At 42.7% G+C, this 12,900-nt stretch overlaps 1 protein-coding gene across 2 annotated transcripts in view; it reads left to right on the top strand.

The window, feature by feature from the left end:
- DPYD (dihydropyrimidine dehydrogenase) overlaps positions 1–12,900 on the top strand; it is a 968,764-nt gene that overhangs the window by 537,678 nt on the left and 418,186 nt on the right. The gene's annotated exons all lie outside the window — the stretch shown is intronic.

Genomic DNA, 12,900 nt, shown 5'->3' with positions numbered 1-12,900 from the left:
CCACTTCAGCTTAATGAAGTGGTCTAGGTGCCAGGTCCCTCTAGGATTAACCCTTTTTTTTATAAACATAGCAGTTTCAGAGAAACTGCTATGTTTATAATAGGGTTAATCCAGCCTCCAAATCCTCTAGTGGCTGTCTCACTGACAGCCGCTAGAGGCGCTTGCGTGATTCTCACTGTGAAAATCACAGTGAGAGCTTGCAAGTGTCCATAGGAAAGCATTGTAAATGCTTTCCTATGAGACCGGCTGAATGCGTGCGCAGCTCTTGCCGTGCATGCGCATTCAGCCGAAAGGGAGGATCAGAGGTGGAGAGGAGGAGGAGAGCTCCCGGCCCGGCGCTGGAGAAAGGTAAGTGTTTAACCCCTTCCTCTCCCCAGAGCCTGGCGGGAGGGGGTCCCTGAGGGTAGGGGCACCCTCAGGGCACTATAGTGCCAGGAAAACGAGTATGTTTTCCTGGCACTATAGTGGTCTTTTAAACATTTGTTGATATCCACTGTACAGAAGTCTAGTTTAGATGAGCTGGATCATCAACAATATCTCTTTACCTAGATGAGCAGGGCAAGACTGGCCGACTGGGACACCGGCATAATTTCCAACTTTTAAAACAGGTGGAAAAAAGTATTAATAACAGTTTGATACATATGCACTAAAAATACATTATTAGTGAGTTGAAAAACAAAGTACAGTAGTATTAACTGAAGTATAAAATACAATACACATAATAGTACAGTGCAACTGGTTATCGATTAATCGGAGCATTCCAATTTAAGTGAAGCAAACTCAAACTGGTTACATTCATCCTCTGCAAAGAAATTTTAAAGATCAACAAGTTTCAAAGCCATAAGTCCAATGTGCATTTTCCAGAATAGCGATGTGTCCCCTAAAGAGTATCAAGAGAATATCATTCGGTGCAAGGCAGTTCTAAGCCTGCTCCGTATTTTCTATGGCTGTCGGGATATTTGCTGTTATAGCCCAGCAGCTAATACTCACCCAAGTGAAGAAAGAAGAAAAGCAGCACACTTTTGTTTAATTTAACCCCTTAAGGACCAAGCTTCCGGAATAAAAGGGAATCATGACATGTCACACATGTCATGTGTCCTTAAGGGGTTAAGATGCTACGAGTACACTCCTTAATGTGGACAATTAATTTTCAATTAAAATGTTCAGCTCTTTACTAAAACACATTATAGGACTGTTATATAAGACAAATTACAGCCAGCACCTAGTAGCTCAAGTTTTATTTAGTTTTATTATTCTTTTTTAAATGTATTACATTTTTTATACACACTCGCTCACAGCAGTTTTAATGGAACTTTAAAACATGAATGAATTGTAAGACAACAAATTTATAATGATATCCATGAATTTCCAATTATGAACATTGGAGGTACAATATGAATGTTCCATTATGACACCATGGTCTACCAATAATTACAGTTGCTTTGGTCAGATAACTAGAAATGAACATCCTCTGTAATAATGCTATATTCCTTCATAGATAATTATTAGAACATATTTATCATCCAATTAATGTAGCCTAGAGTAAATCCAGAAAATAATAGAAATATTTCAATCTCTATGGACCTCCCTGCTCTGTTTTCAGTATTAAACAGAGAATACAATTATTAAACAACAACTAGCACATAATCCTCAAATTTAGAGGCCTGTATCCTGCATATTTTATTATTTTTTTAATAAGTAATATTTTTATTTATTTTATTCCTAATACAAACAGCAGACACAAGCCTAAAAAACACCTAAGAGAATGTTGCAAAAGACATGTTTCTAGAGTTTGCATATTCATTTGCACATTAGAATTATCAATTTTTACAGCCCAGAAAGGGGCTTAAATCTATTGTTTAACATACTAAGAAGAATTAGGCTCAGGTTTCTGAAGTTTCAAACTAATGAGATTTCCATTCCCTAGAATCATAATGCAGAAAAACATGATATGCATTAATTCGCAATTAATGTTTTGTTTTATTTAATACCTTTCACTTTGAAATTGGTTTAAAATATCATTCCCAAAGAAAGCACTCTATGAAGATGCCAAGAAAGAATTCATGTACCGAAGTGGAAAAAATGGATTAAATCCACACTAGATAATCTTAGGTACAATATTTAGGTGTCCAAATCTCTAGTTCATAGTTGGCAATGGAAGATCTCCAGTTGTTTTTAAAACTACAACTCTGATGATGTTTTGCAAGCCTTAAAGTAATACTTCACACATATAAAGTATTTTAGGTTGCTGAAGTGACTTAGGTGAGAGGAGTGTGTCTTTTTTTTTATTTTACAAAAAGTGCTAATTTCAATAGTTTGTTTAGCTCAGTGGAGCTAAACTCAAAAGGCAATCATTTCACACAACACTTCCCTTGCAAATACTTCTTATTGAGCTGCATTGGGAAGTCTGTGATTGGATAGCCTTAGAAAGTCTTGACAGAGTTAGAAGGGGAGGGCTTGCAAAGACTACAGACAAGGGATCTGCAACTTTTACTAGCGGTTTTTAAATATACCCCCAATGAAAAGATCCATAATTAAATGCATGCATGTTTTCATGAGGGTATATCTACTGTATATCTACTAAGTAGTGATTTGTTTATATTTGAGTAGTAAAGTGTCCCTTTAAGGCCTTGAAAGTCTCATGGTAGGTGTAGCTCTACAATATCTGAAGATGTAACATTGGCAACGCTTGTTTCAGTATGTCTGTGCACAGTCCTCACTTTTCCCTCGTTTTGTTTAACTTTGACATTGTTTATATGAGTTTTGTCCACTGTTGTGCCCTGTCTATAAGCCTAAAGCATGTGTAACATTTTTATACCATTGCAACTCAAGATACATGTGAGTGTAGACTCTAAAATAAATAATGAAGAGATGACTAAAAGATAGCATGGATTAATTAAAATAACTAGAATGTATTGGTTAGAGTTTCATATAGAAAATGAATTCTGTTTTATGATTACCATAGTCCATTACCCAAAATTTTAAGAAATCATTAATATACACAGATACATAGTTATCATCATTGCTACAATGAATAATACCAAATTCAATAATAATAGTAAATTCCAATAGAACCTCATCTTTAGAAGTATGACAATATGTTTTAAACCTCAGGAATCCTGGTGGGATAATGTTGAAGGTACTAAACATGAGCTGTTTTCTGTGTGAAACTGTGAGGAATAGGCAGGAAACAGAGCATTTAGTTTAGATAGCATAATGTTTGCTTTTATTTAGATGTTTTCCTCTCTTGTGAACATGTAATTCTGATTAATCAGGGACATCTGCTTTTACTCTGCTGGTGACATGCATTGATTTGTGTGGCTGTCACTTTCAATAATCAGCCATGCTTCCTTCATTACATGCACTCAGTGATGTGATTGCACAGGAGAACTTCACTGCAGATATCTGGATAATTTTCCCCTTATCTATTTTTGCTTTTATCTTCTTTAACGGCTGCAAAAATTGTCCTATGATTATGTGCAAATGAGCTTGCAAACGAAAAATCTATACTGCGACAATGCATGGAATTGGTGTTCTCAGTGTATTTAACATTCTAGAACCGGTGTTCTCAGTGTATTTTACATTCTGCAGAGTAAAAACAGTGTATGAGTAACATCATACTGTGCAGATTATATTTATAGAGAAACAGAATAAGCAAATTCTGTTACACAGCACACTAGATAATAACTGAAATAATGAGCAATTGTCAAGTTATACGTCGGCAGATAAATATTTTTTTTTATATTTTTTGTTTTTGTAGTAAAAACAAATAAATAAATGTATTTGGTGATTTGCTAATTTAATATTAGATGTATAACCATGGCTTATTTTTTCCTTCACTACAAAATTCTGGCATGCTTTATAATCACAGTAGATATAATTGGAGAGTGCTGTAATTTATGCCTTCGTAGAAGAGAAAATCGGAGTAATTATTATCTGAATGGAAATACTATACGTAATATAATCTTTTTCTTTCTGGAAAACACTCACAGGTTGATTCCCTGAACTGTGTGTTGTCAGGAAAAGGAAATTTAAAATTTTTGGCCACAATAGACAAATTATTTAAATTCCAACTAGGAGATTGTTCTGTAAGTGGTTCATATGGTTGTCCTGAGTTCCTTCTTGGAAACAACTGTGGAGTTTTATGTAATAATACTTTTTTTTTAGTTTCTTTTTTATATCTCAGTCTAATCTATAACATTTCTCATTGGATCTGGTTTTGCATCTTATTATCTTCAATTCACAAAAAAACTAGTGAATAATACTTGTCGACCATTTGTTTCTTTCCGTTGGATATTCCAAAAAAACTAATACATTGAGTTTTTCTGGGACACGTAAGAGGTGCAGTCACATGCATCACCTTGGCATATATCTTTTTTCCCTGATTACTTTTCTTAAACCAGGGAAAATAAACTTTAGTAATGGAAGTACCTTAAATAACTTAGAACTGTGGTACAAGAGGGCGCAAAACATATCCTTAACTTACTTGTAGACAATCTCAGTAGTGAGACAGGCTGTGAGTTTTTGTAAGCATATTGGCTGACAGAAGTACAAAGGGATGACAGGAAAAGGGATTTAGTATAGAGTCATTTCAGGAATTTGGGACAAGATTGATCTTCTAGTATCATGACTTTGTCAGGTAAGCAGTGGGATCATGTATTCCTGAGAACAAACTCAAGGGTCACAAGGAAACTAGAACAATAATGTGTCAAGTCAAACCTATTTCAAGATGGTTGACTTAAAGGACTTTAAGGAATTTAATTTGGGGTTTGGCCTGGTTATTAGGTTGCATTTTTGCATGCTCAAATCTTTACAGTTTTTGCACAAAAGTATGTTTTGCAAAAAACTGCCACTTAGCCAAAACACCTCACTCCAGAAAAAAATCTTCCTTATCAAACATATGTACACAGCTCAGCTACTGATAGCACAGCACACATAAAAAATAAATCAGATTAATGTGGTAAAAACGTATGCTGTCAGTGGCTAGAGCCCCAAGTTGGTCCTGAATGGATATCCTAGCTCTAATTGTGGCACCATTTTTTGTTAGCTCTGAATCCCCTGTAATATATATATATATATTTTTTTTATTCTTTATTTTTGTTTGTGCGAACAATAACAGCATGTTTGTTCAGCCACGACAGCTGTAACAAACTCGGTAAAGACAGTGTATTTCAACAGCATGGCATATAAAAACAGCACATTTTTTGTGTTATAGTACATGTCTGGTTTTGTCGTGTCATTTGTGTCCGTACTGTACATTTGAGATGGCCCTTGTATCTGAGGCTGGGCCAACATCGGTAAGAACCTATAATTGCTGGGGTGTCCAGGTGTTTCCCAATAGACTACCAATGAGGCCCGCTATGACTGTGGTATATAGGTATGGTAGGGCAGCCTGATGAGGCCATTTTGGGGTTCTTGAGGCTGCATGGTACGGGGCTGTCTTGATGAGTGGGCATGTTGTCGGCTGAGTGAGGTGTCCCAGGTGCTCTCGGGGTGGCTAGCATGGGTGCCTGCTAGGTGTCTCTGGGCAGTACCTTGGTCAGCGTGTGGGCTGTGGTATCTGTGTTCTACCCGGTGGACCGAGTCAGGGGACTACCCTAGGTGACCAAGAGCGTTAGGTTGGTGTCTGCAGGCAGTGGTGTTCCTGACTTGGGGATGATTGCCCGCAACCTGGGTGTGTGCCTGTGGTGCCGTTGTCACCCGTCTGGACAGTGTGCAGTAGCTCGCGTCTTGCACCGGGCAGGTGGTTATGTGGTGTTGGTGTATCTGGGAGCAACGAGTAGTGCAGTAGTGAGAGCATGGGTTGCCTAGCAGTCATCCTTGGACTCTAATGATGGTAGTTGGGTATAGTGTATTTGGGCATTTTTATCCAGTATGGTCTGGCGTGGGTGGTAGGTAGGCCGAGGGGTGTTGGGTCTTATACGGCATTCTAAAGGTTAGGGGTTAGGTGGCGCCGTCAGGCATTAAACATTAAATGGGTTAACAGGCAAACAATTAAACACAGTCTGGCTGAGTCCTACATAGGTAGGGTTAAGAGGTTGGCGGGAGGTTCCCTTTTAGAGTCTATGACCGGGGGCTGCTTTGTAATTATCCTCGTGGATTCTTCGCGGCACAAATGTGGCTGAGCCAGCCGGGTCCCACGTGTGCGTCATGGCTCCGGCACCCGTTCCTCCGGTAGTAAGTGCGTCCCATGGGAGGCCCAGAGTCTCCAAGATGGCCGTTACTCCTTCAAGGTCCCGGATTGGGTAGGTGTTGCCGGTCTGGAGAACCGTTAAGACATGAGATCCACTCCATCGATAAGGAATGTCCCTTGCTCTGAGTAACGAAGTAAAAGGCTGTAGTGTCTTGCGCCACCCCATGGTATGCCCCGATAAGTCGGCAAAGAATGTGAGGTTTGAGTTCTCAAAATTGTAGGGGGTTTTCCCCTTGAGTGCTCCCATTACTGCTGCCTTTGTATTGCTTTGTTCGGAAACAAACTATTAGGTCCCGTGGGGCTGGGGTGGGTGCCTTTGATGGTCTCGGGATACGGAACATTTCTTCAATCATCACCGCTTTCGCCTCATGCAGTGTGGTATTTCTGCGTCAGGGACCGCTTCAACTAGGCCCCTGATTTTGAGATTTTTGCTGCGCCTGTAATCTTTCATTGCTGCAAACCTCTGTTCCATGGCTGCATGTTGTCGGTGGAGTGTCTGTATCTCCTGTTGTAGGTGGACGATTTGCGCCTTTGTGTCATGGGATTCCTTTTCCAGAGTGCCCATTCAGGCCCTTCAGGTCTTTGCGGAAGGCAGCCATATCCCCTTGGAGGACCCTCCGTAGACCTGCCAGCAGCTCCTGCATGTCCGCCTTGGTCACCGGTGCGGAGTCCGGTTTGGTGGTCGTTGCTGCAGGTCTCGGGTTTGGCTCTCGTTGGGAGGGTATATGGAAGTCCTCAGGCTCCATGAGCTGGTCATCTGAGAGGTCGGAGCTCTTGCCCAGGTAGGTGGCCATCTTGGGTAGAGAGGCGCCATGTGCCTGCCTCCATAAGTCCCCGATGCTGGTGCCTGGCTTTGGCTTGTCCGGTTTTTGTTTTTTAACCTTTCGACCCATGTTGGCTTGGGTTGCCTGGGGGTCCGGTTTCCCTCGATTATTTTGGGACTTTAATGCGGTTGACAGGTTGCTCGGCACGGAGCGCGGTTTGCATGCAAACCTTCAGCTCGATAGCTTGGCTCCGCCCCCCTTCCCTGTAATATTGAGAGAGAAATAACACCTCCAATTATATCATATTTGACAATGTCACTTTAATGTACCTTAATTAACATTAATTATATAGCACAGTGTGGGGACATTGCTGTGGATGCCGGGTTTTAATGCAGTGGGATGAAGGTTAAATACAGCATGGCTGAGGGGCATGATCTAGCGCCGGACCTGAATGGCCGCATGTGAAAACTGCTCCCGGCAGACAAACCCAAAAGAGCAAGAAATAAACGGCTTACCGAGCAGAATTACCACAGACTCGCTGGTAACAGACTTCACAATGTCCCAACGACAGAAATCCAGAGGGGGGAAGGCGGATCGGGCTTCCTTCTTCCTTACAAAAACCGCAGCCTTGAAACGGCAAGAAGAGCAGGAGCAGTCACAAGATGGCGGCGACACAAGATCGAGGGAACACTCCCTCTCACCTCTAGCATCCCCAACCCACACTGCGGACGAACAACCGCTAACAATGGGGAACATGAGGGCATTTATGTCAGAATTCTCGTACAGCATGCAAAAAACCATCAAGCTTCAAATTCAAAACCTGTCCTCAGATCTTCAGAAAGAAATCCAAGACATAGGGAATCGCACAGCCTACATTGAATCCAAAATGGATGAGTATGCAGTGGCACATAACAGCTTAGCAGACAAAGTTCAAGAATTTGAAGACATTTTGGAAGCGCATAGGCTCAAACTGGCTGACATAGAAGACAGATCCAGAAGGAACAATCTAAGATTCCGCGGCGAACCAGAGACCATCCTGAACGCTGATTTACTGAAATATCTTTCTGACCTATTCCAATGCCTAACGCCAGAAACATACCCAGACCAACTAATCATAGACAGAGCCCACAGATTGTGCAGGCCTAAGCACCTGCCTACAATGGCGGCGAGAGATGGATCCATTTCTTCCATGCTAAGGAGAGGATACTACGTGCTAGCAGGAACACAGACATGCCAGAGACCTACAGATCCATTAAATCTTTGCAGACCTGTTGTCGGACACACTACACTTCCGAAAGATGCTGGCACCGTGTACCACAACCCTGAGAGAGAACAACCTGACATACAGATGGGGATACCCAGCCAAGCTCCTGGTTTTTCATCAAGAAGCACTACACTCCATTACAAGCCTAGAAAACGGAATACACAAGCTCAAAGGCTGGGGGCTCCCGGTAACAGCCCAAACTCCCTCCAAATCGGCTAAAATACCCAGGATGTCTCAGGAGTGGACAAGCCAGTGACGTAGCAGAACCCCCTCGAGTTACAAGTTACACGTAACTATACGCTACAATATGCATACTTTGTTTATATGACTGTGATCAGTATTAAGGTCAGAAGACCCTTACATAACGATTGGTCTTAACAACACAATGTCCAATCATTGGCAGCGTCACACCGCTGGTTAGATCCTGTCTCTGCCCATCTAGCATTCCAGGGCACATCCCTTGGACACATACGAATATATAAATGGATGAGCACAGCTCTGCAGCAACAGTCATGTACCTAACATTAGTGTTTACCATGTACAATTGATACTCTGCTGTTTAACACTTTGCTAAGTTAATCTGTTCTATGGGCCACTCTGTTTTAAGGCTATTTGATTATGTTACAACTGCTCTGAGGGTTTCTTCTTCGGTGAGCGCCTTCCATAAGTGAAGTACTCACTCCACTACCCCCACGAGACGCGCCTATCTAATGGGCGACGTAAAGAGGCTCCATACAGGGGAGCCTGTACGGGCACACCACCCAAAAGTTGTCACCCCCCCTCCCCCCCCCACTCTCCCTCCTGCCTGACCGTGTTCAAAAACAGTCACAACCCAAAACCTCAAACCCAAAGGTACAACAGTCAGACCAACCTCTTGTTGAGGAACAGCACGATAATACAGCCCACCCAGGAACAGTTCAGACACACTAAAGCTCCAACTGCTACCACCCCAGACTAGTATGAAATTATTGACTTATAATGTAAAAGGGCTAAATTTGCCCGGTAAACGTAGATTACTACTGCAGGATCTCAAAAAACATGGGATTGACGTTGCATGCATACAGGAAACACACTTTAATAATACTAAGACTCCGAAGATTTTTACAAAAACTTTCCCGACCCAGTTCCATGCCCTCTTGGAGAATAAGACAAAAGGGGTATCCGTATTATTCATAAAGACACAGCATTTCAAATGCAACACATCTCTATTGACCCACAGGGTCGATTCATTATTCTTATCGGTCTGTTTAACAATGTCCAGTACACTTTAGTCTCTGCGTTCTTCCCCAACACTGGCACAGAGAAGTACCTTGGCAAGTTACTACAAGAGATAGAAAGACAGAAACATGGAGGACTGATTTTATGTGGCGACTTCAATTTTATCACATCCCCAGATGTAGACACGACAGCGCTCCCAAAACGGAATAGACAAGCTGCAATGCAGTCCATGGGTAAGGCCCTGTCCAAACTACTCACGCTACACAACCTATACGACAGCTGGAGGGTTCTCCACCCGATGAAGAGAGACTACTCCTTCCACTCAAAAGTACACAACACGTACACCCGAATAGACACCTACTACGTAGACCAACCCACATTAGCACAAGTCTCCACTTGTACCATGGGAGACATTACCTGGTCCGACCACTGCCCAGTGTTCCTAATCTTACATGACTCATTCCAATTTAAGGGCAAAGGGACATGGAGATTAAATGAATCCCTCTTGCATGACCACTCTTTTGTAGACCAAGTGAAGACAGACCTTGCAGACTACTTTCGCACAAACTCCACGGGAGAAGTGGCAGGGTCAACAGTGTGGTCAGCTCACAAAGCAGTGGTGAGAGGCTTTTTCATCAGACGATCCTCGTATATTAAAAAACAAGGTCAACAGTCCCTGTTAGAATGCCTGAAACAACTGGCAGTTCTGACCACAAAAAATAAAATATCCCCATCCCAGCCACTTGCGAAACAAATCCAAACCGTAACTGACAGACTTACTGAACTACAAGCCGCAAAAAACGCACATTTCCTACACAGAATGAGGGCAACCTCTTACCACCATAGCGGGAAAGCCACCAAATACCTTGCTAACAGACTAAGGGAAAAATGGGCAGCCTCCAAAATACCTTACCTGCAAGGGCCAAAAGGAGATAAAATACAGAACCCCCAAGATATTACAAAATAATTTGCAACATACTATTCTAAATTGTACAATCTTAAAGATGACCCAAACATTCCCCCCTTGGAAGAAAGGCCCATCAGGGACTACCTGTCCCGCGTACCTCTCCCCACTGTGACCCAAAACCAACTCGAATCGATACTCAAGCCCGTCACCCTGGAAGAGGTGACCCAAACCATTGCACATCTTCCCACGGGGAAATCCCCGGGAGCAGACGGCCTACCGAACTCGTACAATAAAACATTCGCAGACATACTAGCCCCACACTTAGTGCAGGTATTCCAGACAGCGACGGACACTGGGGAACTCCCACCTGAGATGCTTTTAGTGACGATAGTTACCTTACCCAAGCCTGGTAAACCCCCTGACCAATGCAACATTTTTCGCCCCATCTCATTACTAAACACAGACGCGAAAATTTACGCAAAAATTATAGCTACTAGACTGGCCCCGATCCTGCCCTCGCTCATCAAAGATGACCAAACGGGATTCGTGGTGGGGAGACAGGGTTTAGATAACACCCGAAAACTGTCTTTAGTGATGGTGAAATTGAGGGGGTCTGGCCCACTGGCCTACTTCTGGACTACTTCTAGCTTTAGACGCAGAAAAAGCATTTGACCGCCTGGGCTGGACCTTCCTCCGACAGGTGCTAGCGGCAAATGACTTTCCCCAACAGTTCATCCGACAGATTTTTGCTCTCTACTCACAACCTGCAGCACAGGTGTTACGAGCAGGCTTTAAATCGGACCCATTTCAGATCACGAACGGCACGAGGCAGGGGTGCCCTTTGTCCCCACTGCTCTATGTGCTAGCCCTAGAACCCCTGCTCACAATGATCAGAACCCACCCAGACATAAGTGGTATAAGCTGGCATGGCCAACAGATAAAAGTGGGTGCATTTGCAGATGATATCCTCCTGTACATTTCCCAACCTGAAAAATACTTAATCCACATAATGCAGATAATCAAAGAGTACGGGAATATGTCGTACTATTCCCTCAACACCAGCAAAACCCAAGCGCTGGGGCTCCGCTTAGACCCACTAATGCTAGCACACCTACATACGGAATACCACTTTGAATGGCGAAGAAACAATATACAATACCTAGGGTTAACGTTTACTAGAAACATCGCTGACATGTTCCCAACCAACTACTCTAGGGTCTGGAATGCCTGCACAACCATTTTACGTAACTGGGGACAACTATTTCTAACATGGACAGAACATATAATATTGATCAAAATGTCCATTATCCCGAAATTACAATACCTGTTTAGGAACCTCCCCCTACGGGCACCACAATTCTATTTCAAGGCCATACACTCAAAACTGGTACAATTTACCTGGGGGGCAGGGAGGGCAAGAATTTCTAACAAGGTACTGACTGCCCCAAGGCATAAAGGTGGAATGGCATTCCCAAATATAAAAACCTACTATCAGGCAGCAGTGCTGACTTCCCTACCGACACATCTCAATAAAAACAACCAACCACAGTGGGTGGCACTGGAAAATTTAGCAATTAGACCCTTTACCACTACAAACTTGTTATGGCTGGACAAGAAAACTAGACCGGGCACCCCACACATGCCTACACAACTTAAACTGGCAATGCAACTATGGGATATACATAGACACAAATTTGAGGTGGCTAAACCACTCTCCCTAGCAACACCCATAGAGACCATAACTTATTGCATCCCAACTTTCCACGCTACGCCGTGGAAAGAAAAGGGTGCCACACACATGTCTCATGTCTTTGAAGCGGGCAAACTAATAGATTTCATGAGACTCCATTCCACATATGACCTCCCAAACACATCACAATTTTCACACCTCCAACTCAAAACCTTTTTAAGCCGTAAGAACAAAGACAGGACAGAAACCAGTCACTCACCACAGGCGCTCACACCTTGGGAACGGATTGGGATAGCGGGGAAACTCCCCCCAAAATTCAAACAATTATCCGAATGCTACAAGCATCTCCTGGTCTACCAACCCTTTCATAGTTCAAAACAGGCAGATAATTGGAACTTAGACTTGCAGACCACAATCACCGAAAACCGGTGGAAACGCATTATTTCTTCTACGAGAAGTTTGATCAAATCTGCTCCACTGTTAGAACAACACCAGAAAACAATATATAGGTGGTACATGGTACCAGCCCGGTTACACAAACTATACCCGCACACACAACCAACATGTTGGAGATGCAAACAGGAGGTAGGGTCAGTCATCCACATCTGGTGGCGTTGCCCTCGCCTAGTTCGGTACTGGAAGGAGGTACATAAACTCATCATAGATGTCACCAACACAACCTTGCCCTTTGAACCCACAACCTTCCTATTACTAGATTACCCTAATGGTATACACACACCATTAAGAAAACTAATGTGCCATATCTTACTAACTGCACAAAAACTGATAGCAAGGAACTGGAAAAACCCACAACCCCCCACAGTTCCCACCCTTGTTCAAGACACAGATAGGCAACTAATTTAC

This window comes from Pelobates fuscus, chromosome 7, assembly GCF_036172605.1.
Source record: "Pelobates fuscus isolate aPelFus1 chromosome 7, aPelFus1.pri, whole genome shotgun sequence".
NCBI classification, from domain to species: Eukaryota; Metazoa; Chordata; class Amphibia; order Anura; family Pelobatidae; genus Pelobates; species Pelobates fuscus.
The sequence above is the reverse complement of the archived record's forward strand: the minus strand, read 5'-3'. Positions and strand labels throughout refer to the sequence as shown.